The following is a 17,419-nucleotide window of genomic DNA, read 5'->3' as shown; positions in this document are numbered from 1 at the left end:
CCTGACGGCAGACCTAGCCTTACTGCACCACACGGATAAATCGCTCTCAGTATATAAAAAATCGATCCTTCGACACCTCTTGAACGCGGCGAAGACACTGATACCACTGCTCTGGAAGAAGACGCACCCGCCGACGATCGGACAATGGAGACGTAAAGTGGATGATATCCAAAAAGCTGAATCCATAATAGCAAACCTGCTGGGCAAACAAGAAAAGCACGCGGATCAATGGGGACCCTGGTTCTTCTACCGCTCGCAAAACGCAGATGATGACTGAGAGGGATGTGGGAATACGGGACCCGGGCTTGCCTGATACAACTTCCCTACCTCCCCACTGATCTGCCATATCCTCGCCCAGGGGCCGGGGGACAGGTGGGCAGGGACCCCGGTGGGACCGGAGCGGAGGCTTCACCACGGTTGGGAGTGGCTATTTGAGGGACGGGGTCGAGGGAACGCTATCAGCGCACAGAGTAACCAGACTTGCATGCAACGCGCGTAGGGAGATAGCTATTATCTTATAACGTAGAATACACACACACTGGCAACTGATGCAACACAAGAGAGACTGACACCACACTGAGCCGCATGGGGGAGGGCAGGCAGATGGAGAGACGAGGAGAGATGCATATAGGACACACACCACACCTACCACCACACGCACATACCAGCACCTATGACCACCTAAATAGGCACCCACACATACACCTGAAGCAAGACTGGCCCAGAGATGACTCCCCAGACACTGGGTACCTTAGCAGACAGATGGACAGCGGGAACATACTGGCTATGGACCACAGTGAACGCATGACCCGACAGCTACCACTTAGACGGCGGGAACGAATAGGGGAACAAGGGGACCACTGACGCTACCCTAGCCCCGTTCCATGCACTGGACACCCTGGTACCAGCAGAACACATGAACACACCACTGGTGAGTCATATCAACTCCCAAACGCAGAAATACTTCAAGGAACCACATAATACCCACCGACGGCTAACGGGGAGGGGGGAGGGGGGGCGGATGCCTCATGCACCCCAGAGAACACATGGTAATAAGACCGTGACAGCTAACCCCTGACCCCGCCTAGTAGTAAACTGTGTCCTGTACTGCCATTCCCACCACAACTGCAACCTGAAACCTACCCACCCAAGCTCAAGTAGGGATATATAGGCCCATACTCGAAGTGCTAGACCCACTCTCCAAGCTCCGAACCACGTCTTACACCTAACATCTTTAGACCCTTGTGTATGTTATGGGTGGATAGGTCGCTAAACTGACACCTAGAGCATGTATCTCTCGACACGTCTCTTTATGAAAAGCTATGGATACTACGCTCAATTGCCCCACTTGACACTTCCAATGGTTCTCCTCGGGATCTGAGTGGCCGCACACGGGGGTCGGGGGGTGGGGGGTGGGGGGTTGGCAGGGGGGCAGGATTAGGGGGGGGAGGAAAACAGAATGTTAACATGTTGGCAGTTAATGATGATATGCTCATGTTCAGAGGTGACCTGCGTGTCGCTTCAATTGAAATGATAACTTACAGTTTTTGCATGTTACCGTTGATGTACTGATCGCCGGGACCTGCGTGTCCCAATTAATGTTTACTCAAAGTTGACTAATTGAACATAACACTTCAATAAACACATTTTTACAAAAAAAAACATTATGTAATGATTCAGATGGAGGTTCACAAAGAGCCTGTAGGTCCAACGACAAATCCCAGGTAGGAAAAGCTAGAAGTTTAGGAGGTTGTTTCAGCAAGATTGACTTAAAATATCTGCGGATACAATGGTTGGATGCTAGATCACAAACAAGGAAGTGATTTAATGCTGAAATCTGGACTGACACACCTTGTCCAGCTAGAAATTATTCCTGCAGGAAAGACAAAATGTCTGGAATAGAGGGATCATCTGGACGGCAGTTTTTCAGAACACACCAGTGCAGGAACTTTATCCAAATCCTAAGATAAATCTTAATAAGTCTTGGATGAACAGACAGATGCCAGAACCACTTAACACAAATTATCTGAAAGCCCTTGCTCATGGAGGATCATCCATGCAGCAGCCACGCCATGGTATCAAGGCTACTGGAGGGAATACATATGATATGTTGTAGTTCCATGTGAGGGACAGGCAGTCTAGGAAGTCTGGAAAACCATGTGCCTGGATAGAAGCAAAGCATGGGACTTTCCTGTTTTTTCTTGTGTCCATTAGATCGATATCTGGTAAGCCAAATCGGAGTACCAATCTTAAGAACATCTGTGGTTCTAGAGACCAACATTGTCTGCGATGAAGTCCTGAGTACCTCTAATGAGTTGCTGAGAGTGAGTTTACTTTTGTCTGTGCCCAAGACATGATACAGTAGCACAGATCCTGCAAAGATTTTAGATTTTACTTTTGTGCCTCTGTGACTATTTAAGTAAGCAACCATGGTGGCGTTGTCTGATTAAATCATTAGCGCTTGGTTTGCAATGACAAGACTGAAAGCTACCAGAGCGTTCATTACTGCCTTAACCTCTCTGAGGTTGGAGGACTCTCTTGCTTCTTTTGAAGTTTCCATGACTGAACTGTGAATCCAGATGCGCATCCCAACCGGTTTAGTAGGCATCTGTTGTCATGGTAATCCATGTTTTCAGTTGTAATGTAAGGCCTCTGGAAAAGTTGTTTGCACTTTTCCACTTCACCAATTTAGTGGTTTTCTTACTGCTTTTGATAGGCAGATTACCGAATCCAAGTCTTCCCTTTTTCTTGACCATTCTGTTAGTATGTTCCATTGTAAAGGTCTGATTTCTGCTTTCGCCCATTCAACAGCTGGGATAGCAGAGGTGAGAAGGCACAGGACACTCATGGCCTGTCTGATAGTGCAAACGTCTTTCTTTTATAAGCTTGAAAATGCCTTTGTAATTCTGTTTTCTTTTAAAATAGGAAGAAAAAGATAGGGACCTTGAATTCACTAGAAGTCCCAGGAATTCCATCCTTGTTGAAGGAATCATCTGAGATTTTTGTAGGTTTAAAAGCATACTTTGATCTTTAAAAAAGTCCTTGTGTTTTTGAGATGTAACAGAAGACGATGTTTTGATTATGCCTTTAAGAACCAATTGTCCAAGTAAGAAATTATTCTCATACCTCTTAGACGTAAGTTTGCTGCTAGAAGAGCCATGATCTTTGTAAAGATACAAGGAGCTGATAGACCGAAAGGTAGGGTCTTGAACTGAAAGTTCAAATTTTACTTACCATAAATTTATTTTTCCTTAGGATTTTCTCTAATCTGGATCGGAAAAGGCAGACAGACAACCTAAAAAAAAAATCAAACACTCCTAGAACTCCTCACCGACTCATCCTCCCATAGGTGAAGAACCCCGCAAAGCAGTGAAACCCCAGAAAATACAAAAGCCAAGTAACTGCAAAAAAAAAATTTTTTTTTTCAATTTGAATTTTATTGAATTTTTTTTGCATTAAACATCTTTACCATATTATGGGTAAGGTAATTGAACACTGATGAAGTGGCACATTTGACTATACATCATAAAGAACAATTTACAAGACAATGTGAGATTACGTGAGGCATAGGCATGCGCAATAAAAACAATATAAACAATATAAACAATATGAATGGGTGATGGGAGTCTGGAAATATCCTCAATACAGGAAAACTTGGTGGGGATTAGTTCTGTCTCTGAGCATACATCAGTCTATTTTCCTGTGCGTGCTGAGTCGGAGTGAGATGAGCCCCGACGCCTGGCAAGTTCAGCAGGCTTCAGTAGCTCTTTTTGTTGAGCCCGCAGGGTTTCTGGTATGTGAGTCTCTGAACTTTGAATTGTCCGTCTATATGTCGCGGTTTGCTTGAGCTGGTGTCCTTGCCCTGTATTGCGGGTTGTGTCTGTTTGGCCGTTGTGAGCAAACTTTGCCGGGACTCAGGGGTTCCGCTGGCTGTGGCCTCTCTGTGTTTTTTGGGTGACTCTGCTTGTGTCTCTTCAGTGGGTGTTCGTATACGAAGTGGGAGCCCAAGTTTCTGCAGCAGGGGCTCAGGATCTTCTGCCGACGTCAGTGTTGTAGTTACGTCTCCACTGGTCACTACCAGTGATCCCCCCTGCCCCCAGCGATACCTTATGGAGTGTTCTCTTAGTTGCCTGGCGGTTGAGGCCAGCTTCCTCCTTTCCGCTAGAGCAGAGAACGGTATGTCCGCATATATTGAGACCACTTGGCCCTTGTGTTGTACCGGTCCCCCTTCCCTGGAACGCTTCATAATCTCTGCTTTGACTGAGATATCTCTGGTTACGGCTATGATATCTCTAGGCGCGTTGCTTGGAGCCGCCGCAGACTTTCTCACTCTAAATGCTGAGCTTATGGTATGTTGTGCAGGGGTGTCTGTGATGCCCATAGTGTTTGTTAGGTCTCTTACAAAGGTAAGTATCATCCCATCAGGTATCTGTTCTGAGACGCCTCTGAGACGCAGATTTTTCCGTCTGTGGCGTGTTTCTAGTGTGGTCACTGCTTGGGACAGTTGTTGTACCTGGGAGGAGAGGCTCTCCAGTCTGCTGTCTGTGGATTGTATGTGTTGAGCTCTGGATGCCTCTCTGTCCTCCATTTCCTGCACCCTGTGACGGATCATCCCTATTTCAGCCTGGGCTGCCTGTAGGTCTTCTTTCCAGACCTTCCTGAGGTCGGTCAGTAGCCTCCTGATGTCTCCTTTTGTGGAGGGTGTCTCATCTTCCTCGGCCTCAGATAGGCTAGACTCCGCTCTAGATTATGGCGAGCTCGGCGGGTCTTCCTCCTCTTGGGAGGCCTCTGAAGGCTCCGGCGTCCCCTGTTCCTCCGTCGCCATTTTGGTCTGGCGCTGTGCCGGCGGCCTCTCGAAGGAAAGCCGAATATCTTGCTGCCGGGGAGCTTCTTGTTGGTGAGTTCTCTTGTGTTTGCGCCCCATTGTCACTATGTGTGGGGGGTATCGTTTTTAGCTTCGGGTTTGCTATTTTCGCTGCTCTTTTGTCGGTTATTCTCCCAGGCCCTTTCAGAGCTCAGGGGAGACACGTCTGCTTGCTCGCTTTCTGCAAAAATTTATTTTAATAAAAAGGGTGGAAAATATGTGCACCGTCTCTAATCCTAAAGAAAAAGAAATGTACAGTAAGTAAAATTTTAGTTTTTCTCTCCAGATCAGAGGCAGTGCACAACAACTGGGATAAACAAGCATTCCCTTAAGTGTGGGTAAAACATCACTTCACCACGGTTTGTAACACCTTACGCCCAAAAACAGAATCCTCAGAGGCCTGTACGTCTAACCGATAATGTCTGGAGAAGGTATGAAGAGAGGACCAAGTTGCTGCATTGCATATCTGGGAAGGCGATGCCGAAGCGCTTAAAGCCCATGAAGTAGCCACACCTCTGGTAGAATGAGCCCACAATTTCAGGAGGAGGAGATAACCTGGAAGAATTGTATGCCAGACCAATAGATTCCTTAATCCATCTAGCCAACGAAGCCTTTGAAGCCATAAGACTCCCCGGAAAAGCATGAACAACCTGGCAGATTTACAAAATGGATTTGATTTCTCCATGTAGAATTGTAGGCAGCGTTTAACATCCAGGCAATGGAATTTACACTCTGTCGGACTTTGTGGGTTCTGACAAATGTGGGAAGAACAATTTCTTGATTCATATTACATGAATTAGTCACCTTAGGAAGAAAGGAGGGATAAAGTTTTAGAAGTACTTTATCCAAATGAAAAACCAGGAAAGGTGGAGAAGAGGCCCAAAGCTCGAAGTTCCCTCTAGAGTTTTACAGAAGTAACCGCAACCAATAACACAGTTTGTAAATTGAGAATCTTCATACTGACTGAATCCAAGGGTTCAAAAGAAGGTTCAAACAAAGCAGACAGGACAATGTTTAAATCCCAAGGAGGAACCGGTTCCCGGATCGTAGGAAGCAGTCTTGAAAGTGCACTAAAAAACTTGGAGATGAGAGCATCTGAAGCCAAGTCTCGAATACTAAAAAAAAACTAGCCAAGATTTGTACTTTAAGGTTAGCAGGACGGAGGCCTTTAGCAAACCCTAGTTGAAGGAACTTCAAAATCTGAGGAACAGAGGCAGACATAGGATAAACCCCCGTATCAAGACACCATGAGCAGAATTTCTTACAGATTCTGGTATAAACCGTAGAAATTGAATCTTTCTTAGCAGCTAATAGGATATCGATCACCTCAGGACTCAGTCCCCTTGGACTCATGATCTGGCGTTCAGATACCAGGCTGTTAGTTGGAAGATCTGAAGGATTTTCAGAGGAACCAGATTGTGCTCCAGAATGTCTTCTGACATAGGCAGTTTCCAAAACATATTTTTGGATAGGTTTAACAGTATGGAAAACCAACTTCTTTGAGGCCAGAAAGGGGGATTTGCAATTATCCTTGTTCTGTCCCTGATGATCTTTTGAAGAATACGAGGGATGAGGGTGACCGGAGGGAATATGTATGCAAGTGGAAAATTCCACTGAATTGACAAAGCATTCAAGAAGTCTGGAGTGTCTGTTGAACTGAATGATGCATAACTTTCCATCTTCTTGTTCACTCTTGTGGCCATGAGATCTATCACTGGATTTCCAAATCTTTTCGCCACTTCCTGAAAAATCAGAGGAGAGACCAAGCTCCCCGTTTCAGATGGTTCCTGTAGTTTTGACCACTGCATGATGTTGGTGCATAGTTGTTCCAGAGGAACTGAACGTGTCCCTCCTTGCCTCTTCACATAGGCTACTGCCGTTGAGTTGTCTGATCTTATTTGTGTGTGATGACCTTCCAGAAGACCTTGAAAAGAGAGAAGAGCCATCCAAATGGCTTTTAGCTCTCTGAAATTTGAAGATTTCCATGAATCTTGAATATTCCAAATGCCTTTTGCAACTTTTAGACCCATATGAGCACCCCATCCCATACTTGTAGCGTCTGTGGTTACGAATAAAAAATGTTTAATTGGAAAGACAGACCTTCCGAAATGAAATGAGATGTCATCCACCATAACATACAGGGATATAGTTTATAATTAGTGGGGTAATAGCTGCTTGATCCAAGGAGACATCTGACTGCTATTTTGGAGTCAAGAAGGATTTTTTTCCCTTGTTTGTTGCAAAATTGGAAGCACTTCAGACTAGTTTTTTGCCTTCTATTGGATCAACAGCAAAAACATTTGTGAGGAAGGCTGAACTTGATGGACGCAAGTCTCTTTTCAGCAATGTAATTATGTAATGGAAGCTTTGGAGAGCCGAGGAACTTGGGTGCATTAACTGGTCTAAGGCAGCAGTCTTTCGGTTCCAGGAAGAGAGGATGTTCCTTTGTAATGGCATTATATGTGTTTTGGCCCAGTTTACTGCTGGGATTGCAGCTGTGAAGGGACCCAGAAGTCTCATTGCTTCTCTTACAGTGCAAAACTTCTCTCGTAAAGTAATTATTGTTACCTGAGTTTGATTATCTTGTCCCCTGGTAAGAAGATATTCATTCAAATGAAGTCTAGAATGAGTCCCAAAAACTGGATGGTACATGAAGGAATTAGTTCTGATTTTTATTTGTTTATGATCCAACCATGATCTCTCAGTGTGATAGAAGCCATTTTGACATCTTTTAGAAGAAGCGATAAGGAGCCAGTAATCTAGATATAGGACTATGGTGAGACCCCTTTTTCTCAATTCTGACGTGACGAACACTAACATTTTGGTAAAGACTGAAGAAAATCTTTTATGGCAAATCTTAAAAACAGTCGCTTTCTTCTGCTATAGGTATGTAAAGATAAGCGTCTTGCAAATCGATGGAACATAGCCATGAGCCTGATTGAATCATGTGGGAAGCGGAAACAATTGTTTCCATGCAAAACCTTCACTGAACCAGAAACGTGTTGAACATTTTTAAATCCAGAAATGGAGGGAACGAACCACCTGTTCTTTTTGACCAAACAGTTTGAGTAAGATCCCCTGAATTATTTTTCTTTTAGAAGAATTTCTACCACATTATTCAGCCACAAAGCCAGAACTTCTTGGAGAAGCACTGCAGCAACCTCTTTGGACTGAAGTGAGGAACAAAGTGTTATGGGCAAATGCAAATATTACAAGTTTTAGAATGAAATGTATTTCTTAAACTGTGTACTTTGTCTTTTAGAGATATTGCAAATTGACAAGGTGTTAGAAATGGAACATATTGTTTTTCATAGATGTTTCTTTAAGCAATAACCTCAGTGCATAATATGTTTGCGCCATTTTGTCCCAGACGAATTACAATAACAATAATACATAAACAAGCTTCAAGGCTATGCTACGACTCTTTCAGTACACAATATACTGTGGTAACCCCAAGTTAATGGAACTTCCCCAAATCCGGGAATCTCCCACGACTGTGCACTTACGTCTTAGTATAAACAACAGATAAGCTATTCAGACTTTGGGAAGCCATCTTGTCTCTTGAACTTGATGGAAGTTCCCCAGGTCCGGGAGTTTCCCATGACGTGTGCACTTGCTTTTAGTTATGGACTTTTTCATATTTGAACTATGGTGACTCTAAAATGACGACACTTAAGGTATAAATAGGTGTACTTTTAAATGTTAACACACAGAGGAGAGACTTGGAGACAGACGCTGCTCCATCTTAAAATGACTGAGAGGCTGACATGATGACATGTTCAGAAGGGTATGTTAACCTATTAATGATATTGCAAGCATTTAATTTCATCTTATAAACTCTGCTATAATGGATTTGATATGTCTATATTTATATTTTTATATAATAAATATCTAAAAGACAAAATCTATGGCTTCCAAGACAATCCTTATTTTATATTGTATTCTCAATTATTTACACATGTTAAATAGAGGATCTCTTACTAACTATATAACATTATGGCTAAGATATCTGTATGGTTAGCCCTGCTAAGTTCTATGCTTTAAGACATTATAGAGGTAAATAAGGGAACCGCAAGCGGTTACAAAAGGAACTTGCTTGGAGGAAAGCTGTGAAATTCTATCTTGTATCTGTTTTGGATTGGATTACTGACAGAATCCAGGTATCTGCAGTAGTCTTCTGCAATGTTGAAAAGAAATGCAGAAATCTGCCACCTACTGGCATGGCGTCAAAATCTATTTTCTTTTCCTCCGGAAAATTCCTTTTTCCTTTCCCTTGACCGGAAAATGGTCTTTGATTTCTCTTGTATCAAAACCTAGGAACGGAATCTCTATAAGGACGGTTTGTTTCTGTAGGAAAAAAGTCTGTTTGCTGAAAGTTTTTTTTCTTTCCTTCAGGCAAGGCCTTTTCACCTTCCGCCCTACTCAAGTAGATCATCTAGTTGCGACCCGAATAGTCTACCCTGCTCAAAGGGAAGGTCACACAACTAATTATTTGAAGCAGAGTCAGCAGACCAACTTCTTAACCATACTGCACGTCTGGCTACATTAGCAAGACACATCGTTTTGGCCAAAGGCTTTAGTGGTTTTGAAGAAGAGTCGGACAAAAAAAAAAATCTGCAGCCTTCCTGATATTCCTCAAAGTTTAATGGGATCCTCCTAAGAATCCCCCAGAGAATCCCCCAGACAAACCTTCTCGAAGACGTCTAGCCAGCATCTTTGGGCTTTAGCCACTGACATACCTGAAAAGAGAGCATTATTTTGGGCTGCTGCAATGAAAGAAAGCTTTTTTTTTTTTTTTTTTTTAAAGAAGACTCTGCTCTCTTATACATCACGTCCTAGAGACCACTCAAATCTCCTATAGGAAGAGTGCCCCCCCCCCAAGTTGGGCTATAGAAACATCCACATTTGGTAAAACCTCTAGGTGTGCCGGAGGTTCTTATTTATCTGCAAAAATGGTCTTGAAATGCTTTGATATGAACACCTTTCTTGCAGGAAATTTCAACTCTCTTAACATAAGCTGTTGGATGAATGGGAAAGGATTTAAGTTTTCGCTGTTCCTTTTCTCCTGTAAACGTATTTTTTTTTTTTATTCTTTATTTTGTTTGTGCAAAGGGTTAACAATATTGCGTTTGACACCACAAGAGCGCTTAGAAGTGTTAGGTTTTCAACAAGGGAATCAGTATGGCTTAGATTAGGCCTGCACATTTTTCAATTGGTTATTCAAGCATAGCGTGTCCGCTATAAGAGGACAGAGATGGTGAACATATTATACATTATACAGTTAGTATATTTATGTGTGCGGCAATTGGGAGCATTCTGAGTTTAGTACAGTATGATTCAACATATTAACTAGGCAGTGCTGCTCTAATTACGAGAGAAAAATTGTATGTCATTAGTGTTTCTTATTCGTCTAGGATTTACTCATTAGTTGCCGACATTTAAGTACTTTCTGTGCATTGGTGGGTCCTAGTGGGTGTGTGGGTGATGTGAATTGTACCCCGTAGCCTTCAGGTGTGACACTAGTGTCGAGCATAGGGCCTAAGTGTAACGTATTTGGATGTGCTCGTATTTATTAATTTCGTGCTCTATGTGCCAGTTGGTTGCGTTGGTGGTACAAGTGAGTTCTATGACCCCTAACCAAAGGGGTTGTGGGAGGGGAGTTAAGTGATGGTGACTGCTGCGTGGGCCTTGTTTGCGGTGGTGACCAGTGTAGGGTGTAGACTAACTTCTAGTGGTCGTGTTAACATTTGGTTTATAGCACCCCGCGGGGGTAGATGTTGTAAAACTGGGAGATGTAACAAACATGACTCATTCACTAACTCTAATGTAGTAACTAAACAAGTAGATAAACATTTGCACCTGTGCGCTGTTGGAGTCATGTGGCAGCTATCGGGGCGCCTCTCCTTCGGGATACAAAGGGGACAGTCCTTGTTGGGTCCCAGTTATGAGAGGTGGTGGGCGCGTCAGGTGAGCCTGATTCCGGTGGGAGCTCTAATGCTTGCAGGAATGAGTCCGCCTTCTGTATAGAGGCGAGTTTAAGAGTGGTACCGTTGCGTCCACCGACAGGGCTTTAGGAGATGTCCAACGGTAGGTCACATTGGCGTCTTGTAGTCGGCGGGTCACTGAGCCCAGAGACCTCCTCCACTGAAGGGTGGACCTAGTCAGGTCCTGGTAGAAGGTGAGACTGGCAGTTTCAAAGTCCAGCTGTGTTTTGCCTTTTGTGGCGGCAAAAATCTTGTTTCTGTCCGCTAGAGATTGGCACCGAAGGATCACGTCGCTATTTGTCAGGGGAGGTGTCTGTCTCGGTTTGCTGATGCGAAAGATCCCTGCAAAGGTTAGCTTTTTCGCCTGCGAGTGTGGTAGTAAGGTTGAAAAGAGGCGGCTGAGGTAGTGTGGCAGTTCAGATTGACTTATATCATCAGGGATGCCCCTAATTTTTACATTGATTCTGCAGCTTCTGTCTTATGCAGCCTCCAGTTTATTGATTAGTGTAGAGTGGGAAGATTGAAGTTGCTGTACTGTTTCTTTAAGGCCTCTCACCTCTTGTTGCACATCTAAAATGTCTTCCTTTGAGGTTTTAACGCAGTCGTCACTGCCTGGACCTCGGTATGCATCATGGCCATGTCCGCCACGGACATCTGTTTCAGCTCTGCCAGGAGGTTCCTAATGTCTAGTTTGTTGGCTGGGGGTCAGTGCATCAGGATCCGGCTGCATGTCCATGGGTGACTGTGGGTCAGTGATTTCCCCCAGTGGTTGTTCCGAGCCTGCAGAGCTGGTGTCCCTCTCAGGCATTGCGGCCATCTTTGAGGCGGCAGGGCGCTGTAACATTGTGCTTATGTCCTGGGTGTTTGTACCTCCACCTGGCTGCTTGCTGGGATTTCCGTCCCATGTTTGCTGGGTCGGTTGGACTGCGCTCAGTGGGTAGTGTGGTGGCCAGGAACACCGCGTTGTGTAACGCTGCTACGAGGGCCTCCTGTGCGGGGTAGGCCTTGATTTTGCAGCGTATTTTCCTGCCCGTCTGTGGGAATAGGAAGGGCATCAGTCGGTCAGTGCTGTGCCCCCTTTGCTCTGCTCTAAAGTTCCTCGGGCTGGTTCAGCCTATCCGGCGCGGTTTGCCATTCATATTCTCCAGTTTGGCCGGAGTTCACGAGATTTGCGTCCGCTCAGGTCCGTGGCTAAGCTCCGCCCCCCTCCCATAAACTTCTTTCATGAGTTTAGGCAGATACTGCTCCTGAAAACCCTCAGAGCTCATATCTGGAACCTCAAAACGTGTCCTTTTTAGAGGTAGGAGGACTAGGTTGAACTAAAGACTGCACTGATAGAGCGTCCTATCTTAAGTCAACAAAGGTCTGATGTAAGTTGCTCTGGAACCAAATCATAAATGATGAGACTCACTTTTTTGGTTTCGTCTGAAGCTTCTTTAGTACAAATACCACTGGTAACTGGTAAAAGTTGGGAACAGGAGGCACACATCAAATGCCTTGTTTTAGCCATGCATGTTCCTGTGCAAGGATAGACATACTAGAACGAAAAAAAAAATCCTTGCTGGAGAAGTAAAAATTTGAATCAAGAAAGAGAACATTAAGGGATAAACTAAAAAGTCTTTACCTTAAAGGCCCTTTAGTGTGCTGGAGGGCAGGTGACACTGCAACAGAGACTGCAGGCACCTAGCAAGCAGGAAGTTGCTGCTGTTTTTTTGGTATAATTCTTTATTTAGGTTATGTATGGGTAACAATCAATTGTGCACTGCCACAACAGCTGGTGCAATCAGAGCATGAAACAGAGCTAAACACAAATGTGGTTACTGATACATGGCACATTTTTTTTTTTTTCTAAGAAAAGGAACGGATTTCTGGTGTATATTAGCAATGTCGTACCGTCTTATATGTGGTTAACGAGTTAGAATGGAGTTGAAGGGAAGTTAAGGATACAACATGTGCGGATGTGCGCTAACCGCTCTATACATGCAAGTAGTGTGAAGGCTTTGCATTTAAAGAGATAGAATAATGAAAACAAAAAAAACAACTGGAAAACCATAAGAACATGCATAGGAGTTTGTGTATTACATCCCGCTTCGTGCCACCATCTAGGTGAGTGCATCTGGTCAGTTTCACTAGGCCACTTCTTGTAGGAAGAGATGCCCACAGTGCTGTTAATAATAACACCCAGCTATGGCAACATTATGCATGGGGGGTAAGTTAGACTAGATACAGGTGGGGGTAGGTGATTTGACCGATGGACCTTCCATTCTGAGGGGTGAAATAAGCATGCTGGCATTTAGTTACAGTGACATTACTGTGAAAGTGAACAAGGTAATTATTTATGAATGTGCCGTTTTGTACGAGCATGGAGGTAACGTGGGGTCGTTTATGCTCAGGTGGTATGCCGATAGGTATGCATACCAAGTACAAGATGTGCGGGGGGGGGCGGTACGTCTGGTTGGCCTTAGCCTCTGTACTGCAGATGACAGTCTGGGGGTCTCGTGGTGGAATTTAACAGTTGTATGGGCACATGTTATTGAAGCCTAAAATGTAAACAGTAACAGGCATAACATCATGCAAACAGTGTGCTGGAGTTTGTATAGGGCTCTCTGAGGAGACCAGAAACGGGAGTTCAGTTGCTGGCAACCGCATAGGAGGCTGCAGGGGCTCAAATGGAGTTGTGTTGACCGGGTCCCAGGTGTGCTTTGTAGCTGTTGTTGCTGACCCCCCTGCGGTGGTGGTTAGAGAGTCTGGTGGGAGACCCAGAGTCTCCAAAATGGCTGCTGCCCCATTGAGATCCTGGACTGAGTAGGAGGTGCTTGCTTGTAGGACCACCGGGGTCTTTTCCAGCTATAGGATATCTCCTGTGCCTGGAGGAGTGATGTAAAGGTCTGCAGTGTTTTGCGCCAAGCTAGGGTGGCTCCTGCTAAGCCCGCATAGAAGGTAAGGGAGGAATTCTCGAAGTTGTAGAGGGACTTGCCCCTGAGAGCACCCATTACTGCTGCCTTGTCCTGCCCATTTTGCAGACGTACATTAGGTCTCGTGGTGCCGTGGCTGGTGCCTTTGTAGGTTTCGGAATCCGGAACATCCCCCCTCCCGACCACCACCAGTTTCACCTGTTTGAGGGGGGGTAGTCTTGCACTCAGTAGATGTCTCAGGAAGTGTGGTAATTCCGCTTCAGGGTCCTTCTCCGCTACCCCTCTGATTTTGAGGTTATTGCTGCGTCTGGAGTCCTCCAGTATTGCGAACCACTTCCCTAGGGTGGTATTTTACCTTTGGATCTCTTGTTGTAGGGGAATAATTTGTCCTTTGCATTGTGGGAGTCGCTTTCTAGAGTTCAAATACGGCCTGTCCCCCCAACCACACGGGATCTCCCTCCTCTACTCCACACTTCAGAGGGAAACCCCGACAGAACTACCGAAGTTCAAGGGGAAATGGGAACAGACACTCGGCAAAACATTCACCGAGGGAGACTGGGAGAAGATGTGTTACTTAACAAATCATTGCTCAGTCTTCAGCAAGACACAGGAAACGGCATTTAAGCTCCTTACAAACTGGTACTGCACCCCGACCACACTCCACGCTATTAACCCAGAGCACTCAGAACTCTGCTGGAGATGCACACTGCACTAGGCACCACACTTCACCTCTGGTGGGACTGTGAGGCAATCCGACCCTTCTGGAAGGGCATACACGGTCTCCTCCAAACATTTTCTGACGCACCACCACCCTTCCTACCCGAGGCCATGCTCCTACACCACACACAGACCCCCAGATCACGCTACAAGAAATCACTAACCATACGAATCCTAAACGTAGCCAAACAGGTGCTCCCACAGTTCTGGAAGCAGACAGTTACGCCCCCACTGACGACCTGGTTCTCCCAAATGGAGGAACTTAGAGCAGTGGAAGAACTCAACATGTGCGCCACCAACGCCTCCGACAAGTACCTAGAAATCTGGACACACTGGCTCCTGACGACTTCCAAACCGGACTTTGCACATAGGCTCAGATATGAGGCCCAAGTGACTGCAGACGATGACACACCCCGACAGAGACCCGACCTCCTACAGACAGAACCCCCACCCTAAACCCTCACACACTACCCACACTAGCCTACACTATCCAACACTTAGATCTGGTGTACGACCACCTACGACTATCACCAGCACACAAAGTGACACACGCAGGACCACAACAACACGCAGAAGCGTTACCCACAGAAAGGGGTCACACACGAGGGCAGAACTGACAAGTAGGACCCCAGCTGCGCACACACGGCACCGTAACAGGTACGACGCCACACGGCAGTAAGTGGCGAAGCAGACACGGTCCAAGCACCGTGTACCCATCAATCACAATCACCGACAAACACGCGCAGGAGACCCGAGACTAGAAGTGACCCTCACCAACCCAGACACCTGAGACACACCTAAACGTAGTACCCAGGCCAACTGGCCACTGTGACACTGGTCTACGAGTCATGCAACACTATCATACCCTACAAACATGCACCTCACGACAGGTGACAGGTACGAGACCCACAAAGCATGAGGCCTTGGACTGCTGTGCCGCACAGAAACCTGCCAGCCTCACTAGCCTCCGCACCCGCCCCACAGGTAACCCTACCATGCCACTGCATACCGTCCACAGGCCAACGAGCCAAGACGACAAACACATGAACCTGCAACGACGCATGAATAGGGCTTGTAGTACCTCACTAAGACCACCAACCTTGGGTACAAGGGGACCTGCGTGTCCACACTATCTACCAATTTATCATATCGGAAAACTGCTAAACACTTTGGGTGTATGGGACCTGCGAGTCCAACAATTAACCGCCATTGTTGACACTACGTGACCTGCGTGTCACCACTCTGTGCTTACATGTTTAACTGTGTATCTGAAAGTTTTGGACCTTACCCGTTGGGACCTGCGCGTCCGCACTATTTGCTAACACTAAAAATTGAATATAATTGAAAATACCTAATAAAAACATATTTACAAAAAAAAAAATACGGCCTGTCAGGCCTTGTACATCTTTGCGGAACATGGCCATGTCTGTGTGGATGTCTCTCTGTAGGCCTGCCAGCAGCTCCTGCATGTCAGCCCTAGTTACCGGGAAAGAGTCCGGTCTGGAGGCAACGGGTACCGGGGTCAACGCCCGCGGAGCAGGCAAGTGGAGATCTTCGTGTTCCAAGGGGAGGTCGTCCGAGAAGTCTGAGCTCTCATCCATATAGGAGGCCAGCTTGGGTTGCGAGACGCCATGTGCCTGCTGCCACAGATCGCCAATGCTCATGCCCGGTCTCTGCTTGTCTGCCCTCTGTTTTCTGAGCCCATATCAATGTGGCCTGCTTGGGGGGTCCAGGTGAGGTCAATTTGTATGGGGCAGGAAGCGAGATTATTGGTGCAAATTAGTCTCTGGTCACGGAGCCCATCAGACCTGTGACGCTTGGCTCCGCCCCCGCTGCTGGTTTTTATAGTGTTCTTCTTAGGTTCTACTTCGCAAATAGGAGGAAGCAAAAAGAAAATATATAAAAATCAATCATCTTTAAATTTTGCGCCTGACACTCTGTGATAGTTTCACGCATGTGCAGAGTGCTTCACGATCTCCCGATGGAACACAACACAACCTTTGTGATGCGTTCCATCCTAGGACCTCCCAGCATATGCGCAACGCCATTTCTGTCTCTGATGTTAGGCAGTATAAAATGCTGTGGAAGGCAGGCGCCTGGTTTGCATTCCATCGCTAAGGAATAAGTCCAGCTTCTGCCTCTGAAGGACATAGCCATCTTCGGATATACCGACTCACCTGTGTCTTGCACGTAAGTCACCACCAACCCTGCCAGAGGCAGACAGAGAACTAGAGCTTTATTGCTTTGCTGTGTACTTGTACATATGGGATGAGGAGTTCGAGAAGTGTTTTAATTTTTTTTTAGGTCGTCTGTCTGCCTTTTCCAATCCAGATTAGAGGAAATCCCAGTTGTTGTGCACTGCCTCTAATCTGGAGAAAAGTGTAAGGAAAAGTGTAGAATCTTTCTTTTTCCATCTTGTATTGCAAACCTTAGGAATTTGAGAAAATACAGACATTGGAACATGGAGGTAGGCTTCTTACAAGTCTAACTTTGCCATAAATTCTCCTTTCTGCAGGATGTGTGTGACTGACAAAATATTTTCCATACGGAACCTCTGATAATGGATGCATGTGTTTACATCTTTCAGGTGTAGGATAGGACTTGTCTGGCTTCTGAACTAAAAACAGGTGAGAGTAAACTCCCTGGCATTTTTGGCATCTGGGTACTTTTTCTAGAACGCCCTTGCGTAAAAGAAGCAGGGTTTCTGCTAGATTTCTTTTGTGATTGATACTTTGAAAGAAGAAAAAAAACGTATTTCGCACTGTTGAAAAACGTATTCTGTATCCTTCTGATATGGTCTTTATTATCCATTTGCTTGATGTAGTCTCCCTCCATTTCTGAGTAAAGAACTGAAAACGATCTCCCACTCTTTTGGCGTCAATATCTTTTCTTTTTGTCTTGTTTCTTTTGATCCCCGAATCATGTGGGTCTATTCGGTC

Source organism: Pelobates fuscus, chromosome 1, assembly GCF_036172605.1.
Source record: "Pelobates fuscus isolate aPelFus1 chromosome 1, aPelFus1.pri, whole genome shotgun sequence".
NCBI classification, from domain to species: domain Eukaryota; kingdom Metazoa; phylum Chordata; class Amphibia; order Anura; family Pelobatidae; genus Pelobates; species Pelobates fuscus.
This window is presented reverse-complemented; position numbering follows the sequence as displayed.